This window comes from Aethalodelphis obliquidens, unplaced genomic scaffold (assembly GCF_003676395.1).
Source record: "Aethalodelphis obliquidens isolate GAN/ISIS:26980383/991018 unplaced genomic scaffold, ASM367639v1 scaffold14, whole genome shotgun sequence".
Lineage (NCBI taxonomy): Eukaryota > Metazoa > Chordata > Mammalia > Artiodactyla > Delphinidae > Aethalodelphis > Aethalodelphis obliquidens.
Window position 1 is genome coordinate 16,499,381 of NW_020837958.1, and position 18,071 is coordinate 16,517,451.

General features: G+C 33.2%; 1 protein-coding gene and 1 pseudogene across 3 annotated transcripts in view; one reads left to right on the plus strand and one right to left on the minus strand.

The window, feature by feature from the left end:
• Positions 1-18,071, plus strand: part of IMMP1L (inner mitochondrial membrane peptidase subunit 1) — a 74,407-nt gene that overhangs the window by 17,446 nt on the left and 38,890 nt on the right. For all 3 annotated transcript variants that reach the window (XM_027115116.1, XM_027115117.1, XM_027115118.1), the window contains exon 2: positions 992-1,103. The gene's annotated coding sequence lies outside the window, so the exon portion shown is untranslated. The remainder of the gene's footprint in view (positions 1-991; positions 1,104-18,071) is intronic.
• On the minus strand, positions 2,272-3,710 carry LOC113625159 (cell death activator CIDE-B pseudogene; annotated as a pseudogene).

Below are 18,071 nucleotides of genomic sequence, written 5' to 3' on the forward strand. Positions count from 1 at the left end.
CAAATTAAGTCAAATTAATGATGATTATTAGAGAGTAACTGTAGTCTTGATATCATACACTTAAGTCAAGCTTCTCATGCCATTTTCCCTGTAGAAAATAGTAGGAACCATTTTATGTATTATTCATTAAATTGCAATATATTATTTATGTTATATTGACATGTGATATTATATATTACACAAACTTTTATTATATATGTTATTTATATTATATACATTTCAAGGTAAATACTCATATGTTATCTTCTTTTAATGGCAAAAATTTGGTTTTTGGTGTAAACGATGAAACTTTGCATGTAAACACATATAAAGCAAACTGTTGAATGTTTCACGTAACAGTGGTGATACATCATTTCCTCAGTCATAAGAACTGACATGAGTTATTATTGTTGAATATGAGGCAGGTTTTGACATCCAGGAGAATATCAAACATAATATGTTTTGCCTTTGACGTATTATGACTGGTCACAGTTTTTCTACAATATCAGGTGCATTCCTCATATTCAGTAAATATCACACTAATCAGGCTTAACATATCAGCATTACAAACTACTTCTCTGCTGCCTTTGTATTCTTAAAACTAAAACTAACCCTAGATATTCATTCATGCTGACCTGTAGAAATGAATCTTATATCCTCTCTATTACCTGCAAATTGTTTAGAAGGATTTGATATATCATAACTGTATATGGTTGGCTTATCAACTCCTTTAAGTCCTTGACCACAGTTTTCTCTAGGTTGATTGATGTATTATGTCACCCATTTACTTTCTTCTACTTAAATTCTCTGGTAAACAAAGGACTTTAATATTCTGCTTTTTAAAATCATTTTATCCGAAGTGTCATTGAATATCTGAATTCAGAATCCTATTGATCCAATAAGGAAGATGCACCTTAACAGCTGAGAGACACTTGGTCATATTATATACTACTTCAACTAAATATGGCTGAAAGAAGCCTTTACTAAATATAATTTTGATTTCCTGCTTTAGGAATTCTGAAACCATGGATCACCTATATATGCTTTGAGACATGCTTTAGATGTTTTTTCTGGAAGCCCTGCAATTGCCCTAAAAATTGAATGTATCATTGAAAAGACCTATGGTAAGTGGGTTTTTTTCCTTCTTTTTCTTCTGTCGGTTTCATGTTGTGGTTAAGTCTTACGAATGTTGTAATGCTGCTCCCTGCTGGACATAGTATAATTTTTTAAAGTTGGCACTTAATAGATGGGCAAATAACTGGTTAGCTGGACCCACTATAGAGGGGAATCCTTGCCTGCATTCACAAAAAAACAACAGTATACAACCAAAGCAGCTCTGTTTTCATAATGGGTGATACCCATTATGTTGATATCTGAAGCCTGATGAAAGTGCTGATAGTCTTGTTTCTAAGGTTTATTGTCTGCTTCCTGTTTAGTGGCATCTAAAAGTTGTAACAAACACATTGAAGGGTGCTTGTAGGTGATGTAACTTTTAGGATTTCCTAAATTATATGTGTGTGTATATGTTTGTAATCTGTCTGATTATTATTATTATCTCGTTTGTAATCATTTAAATTCCCTTTGTGTTTTTCCAAAGGAACTATTTAAAACATCTTTAGTATAATTTAAATTAGACACTGTTGGATCTATTTTGAGTGAGTTACCCTACATTACATTTTATACAGTGGACTTTAAGTGTAACTTGTTTTGTATATCCATCCTGTAATCTAGTGGTTATGTTTTCTAGTGCACACAGTGAACCATTCTTACACAGAGTGACATTGGATTGGATCTCAAGTGTCATATTTGTGTCCATCCTATTATGAACCCTCATACTGAATGCAAACACAGGTGTTCCTAAAATTGTTTTAAAATGTGTGAGAGTTAAAAGTTTTTCTTCCTACTTTTGAGCTAAATTATTATATATTTTTTGGAGTGCAGCCTGCATAAAATTAATATCTGGGTGTAATATAGATTTATTTTGAAAGTAAGCATACATTTTATTGAAAAGAAGAAAAAGCAACAGGCACAACATTGAGCTAAGCAAAAATTTAACAAAATAACTGATCTTATACTCTTTAATGACCTGGTACTTTTTTTGTGGCCATTTGAAAAGCCTGTAAAATCTGTTCTTTATAAAGATTCTGGAGAATTAGGCATAGTAACTTATTTCTTTATTATTAAAATATTGCAATAAAAATTAGAAATGTAGACCAAGAAAATAAAATTGTTAGCAAAAAAGAGGAGCCCTTTCTTCCTTCTCTTTCAGAATATATTTTTTCAGAAAGTATATCATTTTAAATATTTTTATTATGAAATATAACACTATATAGAAACATAAAATGAATAAGTATAAAGCAGACATTCAGTAACCATAGATCATTACTGACATACCAGAAGCTCTTGGTATAATCTTCCTTTTCCTTAGAGGTAACCAATGTCCTGATTTTTGTGATAACTAGATAATTCTCTATATAATTTTATCACTTTTATGTGTATTCCTCAGCAGTGTGTTCACATTTTGCCTCTTTTTAATCTTTATGGACTCATATGTATTCTTTTTTTGGATAAACTTTTTTGTATTTTTGTTGGAAGTGTTTTTGTTATTTTTAAGGGGAAGGGTATGAAGAAATAGAGAGCTTAAGGTAAAGTCAGAGGGCTGACTTCACTGTACTAAAGAGCTTAGGGACAGGAGGAGTTGTAAGGAATTTAGATGTAGCTGCAATCAGAATGGGATCAAGATGCCTGGGGACAAGTTTGTAGCCTTTCAGGGTAAGTGAGAGGCTGGAAAGATCGCTAGGAAAGGACAGCATTCTTGAGGAAAGTGTATAGGCTAGGCATGGAAAGCATTATGCTGATGGAACCTATCACAGTGCTGTCAGAGAATAATGGGGGAAGTCAGGTGAGTTATCTAGTCTGCACTGCCTCCAGGTCTCCAAACCTGATGCTGTCACAGTCCTCACAGGGTATCTCTTGGAACGAGTCTGGGGCAGAAGCTCAGAGCCCCTTCTCAGTAGGGATGGAGGGGACCCTGCTGCTGCCACTGTCACTGCTCAGCCTCCTCCACTGCATTGCAAATGGTAGAGGAAATTCCCAGCAACGTGGCTCAGGCCTTGCAGCAGCATCATGGAGGTTCAACTGGATGAGCTCCCTGAGTACTTTCTTTGGGCCAAGTACTTGAAAGTCACAACGCATGGAGTAGATCCTGTAGAGTGTGGCTTTGATGTTCAGGCCAAAGAGGTCTCAAGGGTTTTGCTTGTATATGTTCAAGGTAATGAGGGCGATGTCCTTGCTGTGCTTGGGCTTCTCCCAGCCTAGGCCATATGATAGCACCTACTCCTGCTGGGGCTCCAACTCTGCTTGAACTCCAGCATCATCAGGCATGTATCCTCTTCCAACAATTGGAAGAAGTCCTTGCAGTCCACAGAGGTCCCATCCTTGTCTATCACCAGTGTTAACCACAGGGTCTCCAGTGCTTTGTCTGGTAGTTCCTGGCAGGTGGCAGCTGTGATCACAGACACAGAAAGGTGGCTAGAGTGGTGGAGCTGGGGTCCAGACCCTACAGCCAGTCTTGGAGCTCATATTGGATCCTGACTGAGCTTGGAGACTGTGACGACCTTTGTACTTCCCTTTGGGTTGGTGCTAGATTGCTGCAGTGTGACACTGCTGCAGCTGTGGGGTGCTCCTGTGGGGTAGCATGGGACGCAGATGGGCCTACTGGTGAGCCCCATTGTCTGGAATCATATGCATTCTTTCTTCCTTTACCCAGCATTATGTTTTGAAGGTCATCTACATAGTTGCATGTAGTTTTATTTTATTCATTTTCATTATCATGTGTTATTCCTTTGGAATGAATATGACAGAATTCATCCATTCTGTTTTTGGTGGGTGTTTGGGTTCTTTCTGGTGTTTGGCTATTATAATTAACATTTCCATGAACGTTCTTTTACATATCATATGTTGATTTTTATGTGTCAAGTGGGAAAATGTCATATATTTTCAGGTTAAAGATAATTGATTATAGTGGTATTTTAAATTAATTTAAATGAGTACATGAGGAAGTTGTTGTATCCTGAGAGTGACACATATTAAGTGTTGGAAAAGATTCTGAAGTGATCATAATTTCTTTACTGTAGGCCTTAAATATATGGTAGAGTGACACATATTAAGTGTTGGAAAAGATTCTGAAGTGATCATAATTTCTTTACTGTAGGCCTTAAATATATGGTAGAGTGCCATGTAACTTGTGACAGTTTAAAAATAGTATATGTGTAGTAGATATACAGATATAGGACCTAATGTAGTAACTCTTTGTTTTACTTTATTAGCACTTTGATTCCATTTACTATTATATCATGTTTTCTATAACTTCTTCACTTTACTGATGAAGAAAATAAGGAGAGCTAAAGAGATTGAGTGAATTGCACAAGGTTGGAGCCAGAAACCAGACCAAACTGTCTACTTAGTGGCAGTCACAATTTAAAGAAAACAAAATGAAAAGTGAAATCAGGATATATTCTTGAGTGTGTCCAGCCATTGAAGTGGAGAATTTGCATGACTAGCTTTCAGAAATTATCAGGTATTCTTTTGACTCTTAACCAAGAAGTGGCCTTGCACAGAGAATTGTATGTTTAAAGGCCCCCAAAATGTTACTGCACTTTATTACAATTCATCTTCTGAAAGGCAACTGTGGTATATTCTAACTTTGAGAATCTTACTTAGAGTAATTCCTCATTCATTGGCCTGTTATTAACAAGTGGTGTACTATTTCCTCATCTGTTAATTTTGTGAATAATTGAATCTTATCCTTTTGTGTGCCAAAGTTTATTTCATATGAATATTTTTTTATAAAATGTTTTTGAAATATAAAATGTACCCTTCTGTCTTTTTAAACAGAACAAATTGAGTATAATGTAAGTTGTTTTTGTTTTTGTTTTTTTTGATGGGTCAGAGTTGTTATTGTGAACATTAGTCATTTCACAGAATTTATGTGATTTCCTCAGAGACCGTTATGCTGTCTAGGACCGTTTTCCTAAATTGTCTTAGACTGATAACTTTTATGTCCTGGGTGCTGCTTACGATGTGGTTTTTTTGTTGTTGTTTTGTTTTACCTTTGTTAGGTAATTCTTGTTTTTTGCTCTCAGTGCATTATATTAACTCTAATGTAAAAATCAGCATTTACCTAACATATTCATTGGTTAGGTGAGAGCTTAAGTATGGTCTGCCCCATCTACTGATTAAGGGCATAGAAAGTAAATTTAAAATTTACTTTGGGGTCAGCAACTTGTCTTACTGCTTTGTTCCAAGAGACTGAGATTATCTTACAACTGATTTCTGGATGATTGAAATGCAGCCTAGATTTGCATGTATCAATACTATGGTATCCTTATTTGGGGAATAAAAATTATCATGTACATATTTTCTTATAAAACAGTGATATTGAAACTGGATTAACTTAAGGATTCCTTAAATAGGAAGTCCAATGAGCTTAAGTGGTTGTTTTTAATGATAAGATATTTGACAGGATGGACTTTGAAATAAAAACAATGTATTAGGTGACATTGCCTATTGAAAATGTCAGTCATAAAGATTAAACTACCTTTGAAATGATAGCTTTGTAAAGGAAAATATAGAAGTAACATAGATTTGGTTTCCAGAAAACATTTAAGTGCTTCAGGAAAACATTCATTTAAAAGTGAAATGCATTTGACTGCTTTCCCAATTATAAAGTACTGAATGTGAATTTAAAGGAAAAAAATTGGGATGGGGGGTGTATATTTGTTTTTAAATGAAAGGAGATCTCGGGAAGAGAGATAGACAGTTGCTATCCCAGCACATTAGGCATCAATATGATGATTTCCTACATCAGCGATATTTTTCCAACTTGAAAACTAAGTCAGCAATTTTACATATGCATTTGGGGACAAATAAACAAAGAACTTCATATAGTTTTTTCCAATGAGAACATCTTTGAGAATTGCCTAATGAACAAAATATCTTAGAGGCCCGAAGAGAAGAATAGCTTTTTCTGGTATACATCTGAGATGTATATGTGGTGGAAGCAAAATGACACAGCCCCCACAGAAGAAAAATTAGCAATTTCTAGAGAAAGACCAATGCATTTACACACTTGTCTCAACCAATTCTGGGAATTTATTACAGATATACTTACGTACTTATAAAATAACATATGCAGGGCTTCCCTGGTGGCGCGGTGGTTGAGAGTCTGCCTGCCGATGCAGGGGAAACGGGTTCGTGCCCCAGTCCGGGAAGATCCCACGTGCTGCGGAGCGGCTGGGCCCGTGAGCCATGGCCGCTGAGCCTGCGCGTCTGGAGCCTGTGCTCCGCAACGGGAGAGGCCACAACAGTGAGAGGCCCGCATACCGCAAACAAAACAAAACAAAACAAAACATATGCATAAAAGTTTTCATTGTAGCTTCTTTTGTAGCAGCAAAAGATTGGAAACATCCCTACTATCTATCAGTAGGGTACTGGTTGAATGAACTCTGGCATAGCTGTACAGTGAAGTACTCTACAGCTGTAAAAATAGAAAGGTTGTTCTCTATATGAAGATTTGGAAAGTTTTCAAGCATACATTGTTATTTGAAAAGAGCAAAGTTCAAGCAGAGTGTATAGTAAACTACTTTTTGTGTAAAGGAGGAGAGGCATAAGATATATTCATAATTGCTTATATTTGCATAAATAAAATCTGGACAGGTATACAAAATCTAAATCTTGTATGTGGATGGGTAAGGAAAACAAAGTAGATGGGGCTTTTACTGTATATCTTTTAGATTGTTTTTAATTTTTGAATATGTGACTATGTTACTAGTTAAAAATAGTTTTGTTTTATTTGTTAGTCAAATGAGAGAGAGAAAGAAAGGGATAAACCTACTATATTTCCCACAGAATTAGCCAGTTTTGTTCCTTTATCCCCAGAGCCAGGGAGATAGTAAGAACTGAATAAATATTTATTATACAAGTAAAATGTGAACTATATAATCATTAGGTGATCTCTTTTAGCTTCTTTCTTTTTTTTTTTTATAATTTATTTTTGGCTGTGCTGGGTCTTTGTTGCTGTGCGCGGGCTTTCTCTAGTTGCAGAGAGTGGGGGCTACTCTTTGTTGTGGTGCACGGGCTTCTCATTGCAGTGGCTTCTCTTGTTGCAGAGCACAGGCTCTAGGCACACAGGCTTCAGTAGTTGTGGCACATGAGCTCAGTAGTTGTGGCTCGTGGGCTCTAGAGCACAGGCTCAGTAGTTGTGGCTCATGGGCTTAGTTGCTCCACGGCATGTGGGATCTTCCCAGACCAGGGCTCGAACCTGTGTCCCCTGCATTGGCAGGTAGATTCTTAACCATTGTGCCACCAGGGAAGCCCTTAGCTTATTTCTTAAAGTATCTTTTCAATATGAGAAAAACAGTGTTGTAAATCGTGTGTTGGTTCCAGTATAGAAGTAAGGGAAAATATTTAAGTGGGAAATGAGATGTAAATTGTCAAATTATCATGAAGTTTCATTTAATTTATAGGATATTGATATTAAAGAATTATATTTTAACTTCACTGAAAAGTAAAATAAATGTTTTCAAAAGATTCCCATTAAATTAGGTAATAAGCTTTCATAATAAATAAAAGCTTATGAAATTTGAGGGCAATGGGGAAAACGGCAAACATATTCTTTATACTGCCTTATCTTCTGTGCTACTTTAGTTTCTCACATAAGGGCAATTTTTCAGTACTGAGACTATTTTAGAAGCTCTGTTATAATAGCGGCACCAGCAGCTACTCTGACACAAAGGCCAGTTATCTCTGAAAATATGGTATTGTAGCTTGGGAGCTGGGGAATATAATAGGGTGAATAGCTGTTGCTCCTCCATTTATAAGAGTTCAGGAACTTATCTTACCTATTGGTTTGAAAAATTGATTATTCAAATAAGTAGTATAAGAACCTTTAGTTTTCACCTTTAGGTTATACATACATTAGTTGTTCGTAAATTTCTTATGACAAGGATTTTGACTACCTTTGTATATCTGTATTTGTGTGCAAAATTGCATTTTTAAAGAAAGCTATATATATGGAAAAGTGTACATATTATAAGTGGATGGCTCAATGAATTTTTTAGAAGCCAAATACAATTATGCAAACAGCACCCAGATACGAAAAAGAACATTATCAGCACTCTAGAAGACACCTTCATGCTCTCTTCCAGCCACTGTCTCCCTCCCTGCACAAGGATTACCACTGCCTTGACTTTTAATAGCATAGATTAGTTTTGCTTGGTTTTGTATTTTATGTATAGAATTATACAGTATAATTTTTTTATGTCTGGTTTCCTTTGTTCAACATTATGTCTTGAGATTCAACTACATTGTTGCATGTAGTTGTAATCTGTTCATTTTCATTGCTGCATTCTATTATATGACTATATCACAACTATTTTTTATCTATTCTGTTAATGGACATTTGGGTGATTTCCATATAATAAATATAAACATTCTAATACATATCTCCTGATTAATATATTTATGGGTTTCTGCTGAGCATATGTCTAGGAGCAAAATTACTGGATCATAAGTACATTTATTTCCAGCTTTAATCAAAATTGCCAGTTTTCTGAAATGGTTGTACTAATTTACGTTCATATGAGAGTTCAAGTTGCTCTGCGTCTTTGCTAACGCTCCCTTTTCGCCATCATTTTCATCTTTCAATTCTGGTGGGTATAAAGTAGTAAATCATTATACTGTTTTAATTTCTAGTTCCCTGATGATTGATGAAATTGAGCACTTTTTCATATGTGTATTGACTATTTGTTATTCTCTTTTGTGAAGTGCCTGTTCACTTCTTTTGCCCATTTTTTTGTTGGGCTGCCTTTTTCTTTGATTTGTAGGAGCTCTTTATATATTCAGAATATGAGTCCTTCATTTTTTTAGGTATTGCAAATATTTCTCCAACTCTGATGTTTGCCTTTTCAATCTATTAATAGTGCTTTTGATGAACAGAAGTTTATGCCTTTAAAGTAGTCTAGTTTGTCATTTATGTTTAGTGCTTTTACATCTTACTTAAGAAATAATTGTCTATGCCAAGGATGTTCTGTGTTCTGTGTTTTTCTCTAAAAGTGTTGTAATTTTACCTTTTGCATCCGTAATTTTTAGCCTGTATTCTCACGTTAGGCAGTTTTGCTTCTCTTTTTAGACTCAAACTATGTCTCTAGACAGAAAAACAAAGTGGACTTTTGTAAATGAACATAATTATGTACCACCTACAAAATACCCCCTTAAGAAAATAGTGTGTAATCTGTGTTTACCTTACCTGCAGCTTTAATGTACTACTTTATTTATTTGTTTGTCTTTAAGGAAAGTTTACTAGAAAATCCAGGAAAGAATTTCTGGGGTGGGAAAATGTTATGATTTTCAATATTTTTAACAATTCTAGTATTCATAAAAATGTTTATCCATGAAATTTTGTGAAGTATTTACAGACGTAATTCCAGTTACCTCATTTGGGTATAGTTTACGCTGTTAAAGTTTAGGATATTTAATTGAGGAGAAAAATTAGGTTTTAACTTTTGTCATCAAAGCGATATGAATGCTATCTATTATATTTGCAAATTATTTTTATAAGCTTCTTTTTTTCTAAACATCTTTTTTGGGGTATAATTGCTTTACAATGATGTGTTAGTTTCTGCTTTATAACAAAGTGAATCAGCTATACATATATATATATCCCCATATCTCCTCCCTCTTGCATCTCCCTCCTACCGTCCCCATCTCACCCCTCTAGGTGGTCACAAAGCACTGAGCTGATCTCCCTGTGCTATGCGGCTGCTTCCTACTATATAAGCTTCTTTTTAATTATTTTGATTTTAAGTAGGATTTCTTGTGAGCATCCATTTGTGTACAAGTTAACATTCATAAGCCCTTCAGTGATACTTTTTATTATTCAAAAATATTTTAGGTATTTGTTCTATGTGCTATTATTTATATTGCAGCAAAGTGTTTTTATATACCCTGGTATTTTAGTTTTTATCTTGTCAATAATGTTTATTGTTAACTTCATGACTATTGTATTACTTAATTTTACATTTATATTTCATGAGAGTAATTGCCTATTTAAAAATATATTTTGTCTTTGATCACAGTGCTGAAATTAAAGAAAGGTGATTGTACTTGACTCTTAACTAAGCACGTAGATATTTTTCACTTGTCATCTTCATTTTTTAGTTTAAAGCATAACATTAAATATAATTTTCTACTGGCTTTTATTTTAATTCATGCATTTGAAAACTGAAATTCAGATAAAAGATATTTTCAAAATAAATTCAGCATATTATTTATGAGTGGAGCAACACATTAGCATTGGGTTCACAATAGATCATATCGCTTTTATTCCATCTTACAAGCTTAGCAGCACAAACAGAATAATCAACATATTATTTGGCTGTCATCTGCTGAACAGAAACCAGAGATCACAAGGAGGTTTTCCCTAGCTGTGGTGATGGCCTTTTTGTTCCAAGCCTCCATCTGGGAGGGCCATGGTGTGTTATCATATGGAACGCGGGGTTTTCTGTAATCTGCTTAGCTGCACTGCAGTTTGAATCTTCATTCCATGTTTGTGTAATTTATAATTTTAATGAGACCATGGCTCTTGTGGGCTTTGAAATATATTAAAAGCTCTTTTGTGCATATGCTTTTGTTCTTGCTTAATAGGCTCAGTGTATTTAAAACTGATGAATTTTTATTCATGAATTTGGATGTCTGGGGATTAGCTTAGACTGAATATCATTGCACTCATATATTGATGACTAGAAAGTTTTTTATTGTTATTATTTTGGGGTTTTTTTTGTGTCTATGTGTGTCTATGTCTGTGTGATACTTGTAACCAGAAAAGAAAAGAACTTAATTTTAAAAGGATAGGAAAAAGTGACATGGCTGGGTCATGAAGAATTGATTTAGAGTTTACCCATCTTATTTATTGATACTCATATTTCATCTTTAGTCTTAGTATTTTAGATACATATTATGAAGGAATAATTATGAAAAAGCAACTTTTAAATGAGTTAATACCTTACATACTATTGTTTATATTGAAATAATATTCCAATGTGTGACAAAGATAGACTGTGTGTTTTAATTGTATGATATCAATTGTCTGTGGTCATACTAAATCAGCCATTAACTTTCTTGAATTAAATTAGGTATATGTTTTATACTTTAACTATTTACAGTTTGCCTTGTTTCTGTAAAACACTTTTTATTAATGGACTATTTTTTCTTTACCTACATTGATGAAATGATGAGGAGAATAATGAAAAAGCAGTTTTCTAGTAATTTATAAAATTGATCTTTTAAATTTTGCTAAAATTCTGAAATATACTAAATGCTTCAAATCTCTATTATAGTTATTACTTAAAATGTAGTTTTAAAATTTGAATATAAACAATTATATAGCACCTTAGGCAAAAATCACAGCCCTGTCTAGATCCAGACTTTTTTGAAGTTGCTGTTTTTTGGACTCATTGAGGGATAACACACAGACCTTACTAGTCTTTTATGAAGTTGCCCAAGCTGTGTTTTTTCTAAAAACCTTTGTTTACTGGGTTAAAGCATTTTTGTAACTATAAAACATTCTTTTTTGGTACATGTTGGTCATTGATTTGGCTGGTCCCTTCTTCTCCCCCACTACCCTTAAGCTAGAGATATGAAATAGAAAATAAATGACAACATTTTGTTTTTCTTTACTAGGCTTTTCTATCAGATTTGTTACTGGAATGTTTGTTTTTCCATAATAACCCTCTGCTTTAGTGTTTTTATTAGTAGTACAATTTCAGTTAGCTTAGGAGTATGTTATTGAAATTGTATGATCTGCTAGAGCAGTGCTGTTCCAGAGAAATATAATGCAAGTCATATATATATATTATTTAACCCATTAGATCCAAAATATTATCTTTTCAATATGTAATTAATACAAAATATTTTATTCTCTTTTTGTACTGTCTTCAGAGTCCAGTGTATATTTTATACTTACAGTACATCTCAATTTGGACTAGTCACATTTCAAGTGCTCGATAGCCATATGTAGCTAATGGCTACCTTATTGAACAGTGTAGCTCTAGAGTATTACATATAAAAATCATAACAGAAATGTGTATTTTTTCATTCTTCATTAATTTTCTTGTAATATTCTAATAAAGATAATCAAACAGTATTCATGTTCTATAAAGTTGAAATTACATATAGTGTTTTTTATAGCTCTAGCACTAATAATATTGGTGCCTGATTTATACACAAAATCAGAATTATGTTACCTGACTCTGAGTATTTATCAGATATTATGGAGCTATGCTTACAGGTATTGTGATGATAAGGAGATAATAATGGCCAACGTAATGGATGTAGTATGTTCCTCAACAATTGTGGGCAAATCAAACTTGTCAAATAAGTCATATTTCAGGTATACCGAGCATCTTAATTTTATAAGAATCCCATGGCAAATCTTGATACTTCTTTTTTTCTTTAAAGTTGAGAACTCCTTCTTCTCACATTCTTAGAATTTTTCTGGATAGGTATTTGGGTGAATGAATATGAATCTCTTTTTTCATATATGTTTGCTTAGAGTTGGTACAGTTTTCATTTTCTTGGAAGAAAACTAAACATAAAGTATTGTTTTTTAAATATTTCTAGGATTCCATACATTTTAAATGCTCTGTATATATATAAATATAAGGAGAGGTTACTTCACTGTGTACTTTAAAAGTATACAGTTAAGAATTATAAAACTTTGAATTACAATTGATTTGAATGTATTCAAATATTTTAAAGTATAAAATGATCAAGATGATTTGTATAAAACACTGCTACTGTAACTACTTTATAAAAAAGTAGAGGCCTTATTATATGTAACTGACCTTCTTGTTCATGTATGGTTTAGGGAGAAAATCCCGTTTGTGAAACCTCTGAATAATTCACATTTTCTAAATTTTGAGGGAAATGAACTAATTTTTATGTAATCTAACTTTTATGTAGATATTGGCTGATGCCTGTTGTATTCTTTTACTCACTTAAATTTTTATTGACTTCTCTTTGTGACTTATACATTTAAAGTGTTGGCACAAAATGTTGAACTGTTCTTTAAACAATGCCTCTAGTTTCTTGGAGATGATAAATCCATCCATTGATTTCCTAATTTTATTATGTACACAGTCAATTGTAATCCAAGATTACAGCAAACAAGATGTTAATTTCTAGCCATAATCTATGTACATTTCAATTACAGAGCATGATTGTTCTAGAAGCACAGAATGAAAAGGAATAACATTTGTGCTATCCTCACCGGAGCTGTCAATAAAAGATGTAATAGGGGATTTAGGAATCTGGAAATGGCCAACTAATTTATGTGAATCTATTTTATTTCAGCTAGAAAGACCAAGCTCTTTTTCGTCTGCACTGCATATTGCAGAGCACAGGCTGTCTATAGAAAACCAGGCGGCTGCATATGGATAGTCCCTTGATATCATTCACTTGCTGTGTAATCTTATTATGCAAAGTTCTAATCTTCACCTAGAATGAATGCCTCTGGGTCAGAATATAGTCATATCAGGGTTTTTGAGGTCATGTTTTGTGATCCTTAGCTTATTCTTCTAAGTAGGGCTGGGATTTAAATGGTATTCCCCAGACGCCAGCAGATAGACAGCAGAACCTGCTGCCTTTTTGGAAGACAAGACCAACATGAGGTCCCTAGTAGGATTAAACTTGATTTGTAGCTGTAGGATTTTTTAACAGATGTATTATTGGACAGGGAATAGGGGGCCACCAGCACAGCAAAATTGAATCACGACTGGCGTTCTCAGGGAGTTTGCTGTCTGCTAAAGCAGCAGCTGCATGTGGATTTGACTTCTTTCAGGTGAAGCGACTTCCAGTCATTTGGAAAGGATGGGATGAAAAGGAACCTTGGTGATAATTTTGATGTCTGCAAGATTTAGTACCAGTGTAATGGGATTATCCGTAACACCTTCACTGCAGAAAAAGCCACCTGGCACTATAACTGGCAGCAACTGAGAACTAATCCTTTCCCATCTCTTGGATGTCATTCATGAAGCTCAAAGCGATTTCTATCCTGCTAACTATGATTAATTTTATAAACAACAACCAAAAAAATCAGGTGATCAAGGCAAAGAATATGCTTTTTTATTATTTAAAATATGTTGCCTTATTATAAGCTATATGACTCAAAATTATGGAAGACATATATAGACTATAAACTATGTATGACTTAAAGTGTATTAAAATGTTCAAATAGAAAAGTTGATTATTGTCTTTTATACTTTTTCTAGTTTGGTGATACAATGTGTTTGCTATTGGTAAAGATTTATATTTGACATTAAATATTAAAGACTTTGGTGTTCTTCTAGATATGAGGCCATTATCAATAAATCCTACTGTCTATAGGTATAAGGAATTGGAGTAATTTGTTTTGTCATACGTTTTACCTGTTTTATGACTGCTTCAATTCCTGCTGATTAAATATTTTTAGTGAATAAAATGTTTAATGATACCAAAATATATCGACATATACTTTTGATAATTAAGGAAATGCTGACTCAAACTGCTGATAAAAAAGCCTCTTTGTGAAAGTGTATGATCTTATGTAAAAGTCATAAAATAGTTTATATCAATACTGAATGACTATTTTTTAAAATCAGAAATTCTTAGTCAAAGTTTTCCTTTAGCAGATGGGGGTTTAGTTACTTGCTCTAGAATCATGTATTAGTTAATTGAGGTTTTCTTTTTTTAAGCATTTTATTTCAACCAAAAACTTTATCAACTACTTTGTTTAGAGGTGTTAATTATTTTAATATTCTTTTCTTACATGGTCCAGAATAAACTGAGAGAAAATGAAGTGAAATTATCCCATCAGTCACCCAAACAGTATGCAACATAACTGCCAAGACTGGAAAAGATAATTAGTGTTGTCAGTGTTATGATCCTGGAATACTTTTAAAATATTTATTCATAGGACTTGATTTTTATCTTACTATGTTTTTTGATTTAGTAGCTTTATATTTGAAAAAATAGATTATAAAACGTTAATCTTAATGTTTTTAAACTTAAAAATCTTAAATATAGGTGACTAAAGTCTTTTTGAAATTATAAGAATAACTGAAATATAATCATCCATTATGCATAATATATTGATTTACTTGCAGTCTCTGTTTATGTGTAGTACATTTTACTTTTCTCCATATGAGGTCTTTATCTAGAAAAACAATAATAAAATATAAATTTATGTCGCGATCGTTGGTCAAACCTACCTAGCAAATTTGTTATTCTTAATGAATTTTTTTTAACTGGTTCCAAGCTATTGTATTCCAAAATGTGTTTCTTCATTGGTTGTCCCATTTAAAGTGAATGAATGAGAAAGCTTAATAATATTTCTACTGAACTGCATTATGTTCGTTTTAAAGGACTTCTTTAGCCTTCTGTTTGTATTTTTACTATTTGAAAAGCTGTTTATGTAAAATTCTGTTACACTGAAAAGATCTATTCATGAAATAAGTGGACTAAAAACTTTTCCTTATCCTCGTAATATAATTACTTGTATTTTAAATATACAATATTTGGTTTATGTGTAATTTCAAATTATTTTGTCAGGTAGTGTATTTCTCAGGGTAACTTTCTATGGTAGTTTATATAATAGTATTATATAATTATTTCAAAAGAGTAGCTTTCCTTTCAAAATAAAATTTGTCTCAAAACTTTTATTAAACATGGTCACTGTTTACTTTTCTGTTTTTTAATCAGCTGTTTACTGAGTGGCATTTGAGAATTAAGTGTTTTTTCCTTCCCTGTCCTAGCCATTATTATTTGACTAGAAATGGTTATCTCCTTTGGAAAGTCCCAAATAAACTCATCTTAATTAAATTCATTGTAAACATATAGGGTCTTCTCAGTGACATACATTCTTTTCAAATAGGTATCCGTTACTTGAATTTAATACCTTGTTGATAACATAAAGTTGACTCATCTTTAAAAGCTACAACTAATAAATTTATTGCACAGGTGACTCATAATGTGTCTTTAATAAAAGTTAAGGGAGTTATTTTTGGAGATAAGAAAAAGGGATATAGGATGGGAGAAATGAAGAAAATTAAAAAAAAAATAAGTCAACTGTAACAGTAGTGCAGGATGGGAATCATAGGACTTATTGATTATTTAAGAGATGATAAACTTTTTTTTCTTTTTTGGTAATTTGTGAGCCTTAGTATTACCCCTAAAGGGCCATGCATGAACTGTAGACTGGCACATGACAGCTAGCCTGTAATAATGCTAAATGATATTTCTTCCATTTGAATGAATATCCTTCAACTATTGCTTGTACAACTTGTATATTGTTCTGAAATAGATGGATTATATAGCCATTGGGGAATTATTGGTAAATGAATGGGGTGGTTTTGGTATTTCACTGTTTGGAAGCTGGTACTTAATTATATTAATAGTGTCAAGTGCTTATGCTTTATAAACGTAGAATGAGTTTTGATTTTGTATATATATGTATAAAAGGTGAACTTCAGAAAATAATATTGGATTTTCAAAATCATTGAAATGTTAGCATTATACAGTTTATTTGATGATGAAAATTTATAGAATGATCCCAAAGTTAACATTTAGTTTAAAAATAATGAATGGTTAAATTTTGTCAAGTTTCTGAAAATGGTGAGTATGTCTCAGTGGTCTCAAATGACAGCACAAAGTTCTTTACTGGGTTTCCTTCCTGGGAGCTTACTAAAACTACTGATTCTGCAGCCTTGCTCCCACAAATTCTAATTCATTAGCTCCATGATGGGAGCCTGGAAATTTGGATTTTAATTAGGTTCTTCAGTTATTTTGATGCTGCAGTCAAATTTAAAGCAGTATTCACTGCTTTAAACCTTAAAGTGCTGTCAGTTATTTCCTCTGAGAATGAATCAAAATAAATAGATTTAAATAAAATTTTCATTGATCATGGGGATAAATGCTCCTTGAATTTGCAGTTCTAGAATGTAAAAAGTATCCTCTGCACATGTCTTACAGTAGATTTAACATTACAGATTTGAACAATTCATGAGCAGCCTTGAAGGTGATTTTGAAATGGCAGGAATTTGAATTACTTTGATGGAGAGGCTGCTGTGTGAGAGTGAATTATTTAGCTATTGAACAGAGTACACCACTCAACATCCATGTCTTAATGAGTCTTTGTTGTTCTCTTCTTGTCACAGTAACTTCCATTCACGGTCAGAAATGGACATATATCTTCCAGTTACTTTGCATAGATAGATAGATAGATATAATTCTATGGGAAAAGTGTATTTTGTTGTAGATATTCTTGAATTTTAGAAATCATAGAGGTCTCAGGAATGTCATAAGTCTGCTGTTTCTTGTCCAAATGAAGGTAAATGTAGCAAAACTATGATGTTGGGATTTGTCTTCTGCTTCACATCCTACTCTCTTCTCACGTTTTCTTAATGTGAATCCTTCTTTAAATGCTGATATATTCACTAACTATTCCATGTATCAAAACAAAAAGAAGTATGATATTAATCACTTCTTTGATTGACTGCTTATAATTTAAAATAAATGAATTTCTGTAAACTGATAGTTTCAATTAACCCTGACACTTTACCTTTTTTCCTGTTTCTGAAACAAAACGCTTTCTCTTCTTTTCGAAGGAATTCCAGACCTGAACAATCAGGTGGATATTTTCTTTGTGGCTTTGGGTATTCTGAAATCATTGTAAAGCCTACTTTAATGGTTAGATCTATATCAAGATCTTAGACTTGTACCCCTATTCCCAGAAACTTCAAGGATGGAGAAATGTCTACTTGTTTTTCAGCTTCTAGAGTTCACTCTGCTCCATCTTTTTAGCTAGTTTTAACGTCAGTCCAACCTCTCTCCCATGCCTATTTTATAAATAGTCTCCAACAAAGTTCTTTGATTTTTATTGAGAGGCAGTAGAGCATAGTGGTGGACTTTAGAACCCAACCTCCTTGTTTTGAATTCTGGCTCTGCTGTGTATGAGCTGTGTGATTTTTAATAGTTCCTTAACCTTTCTGTCCCTCAGT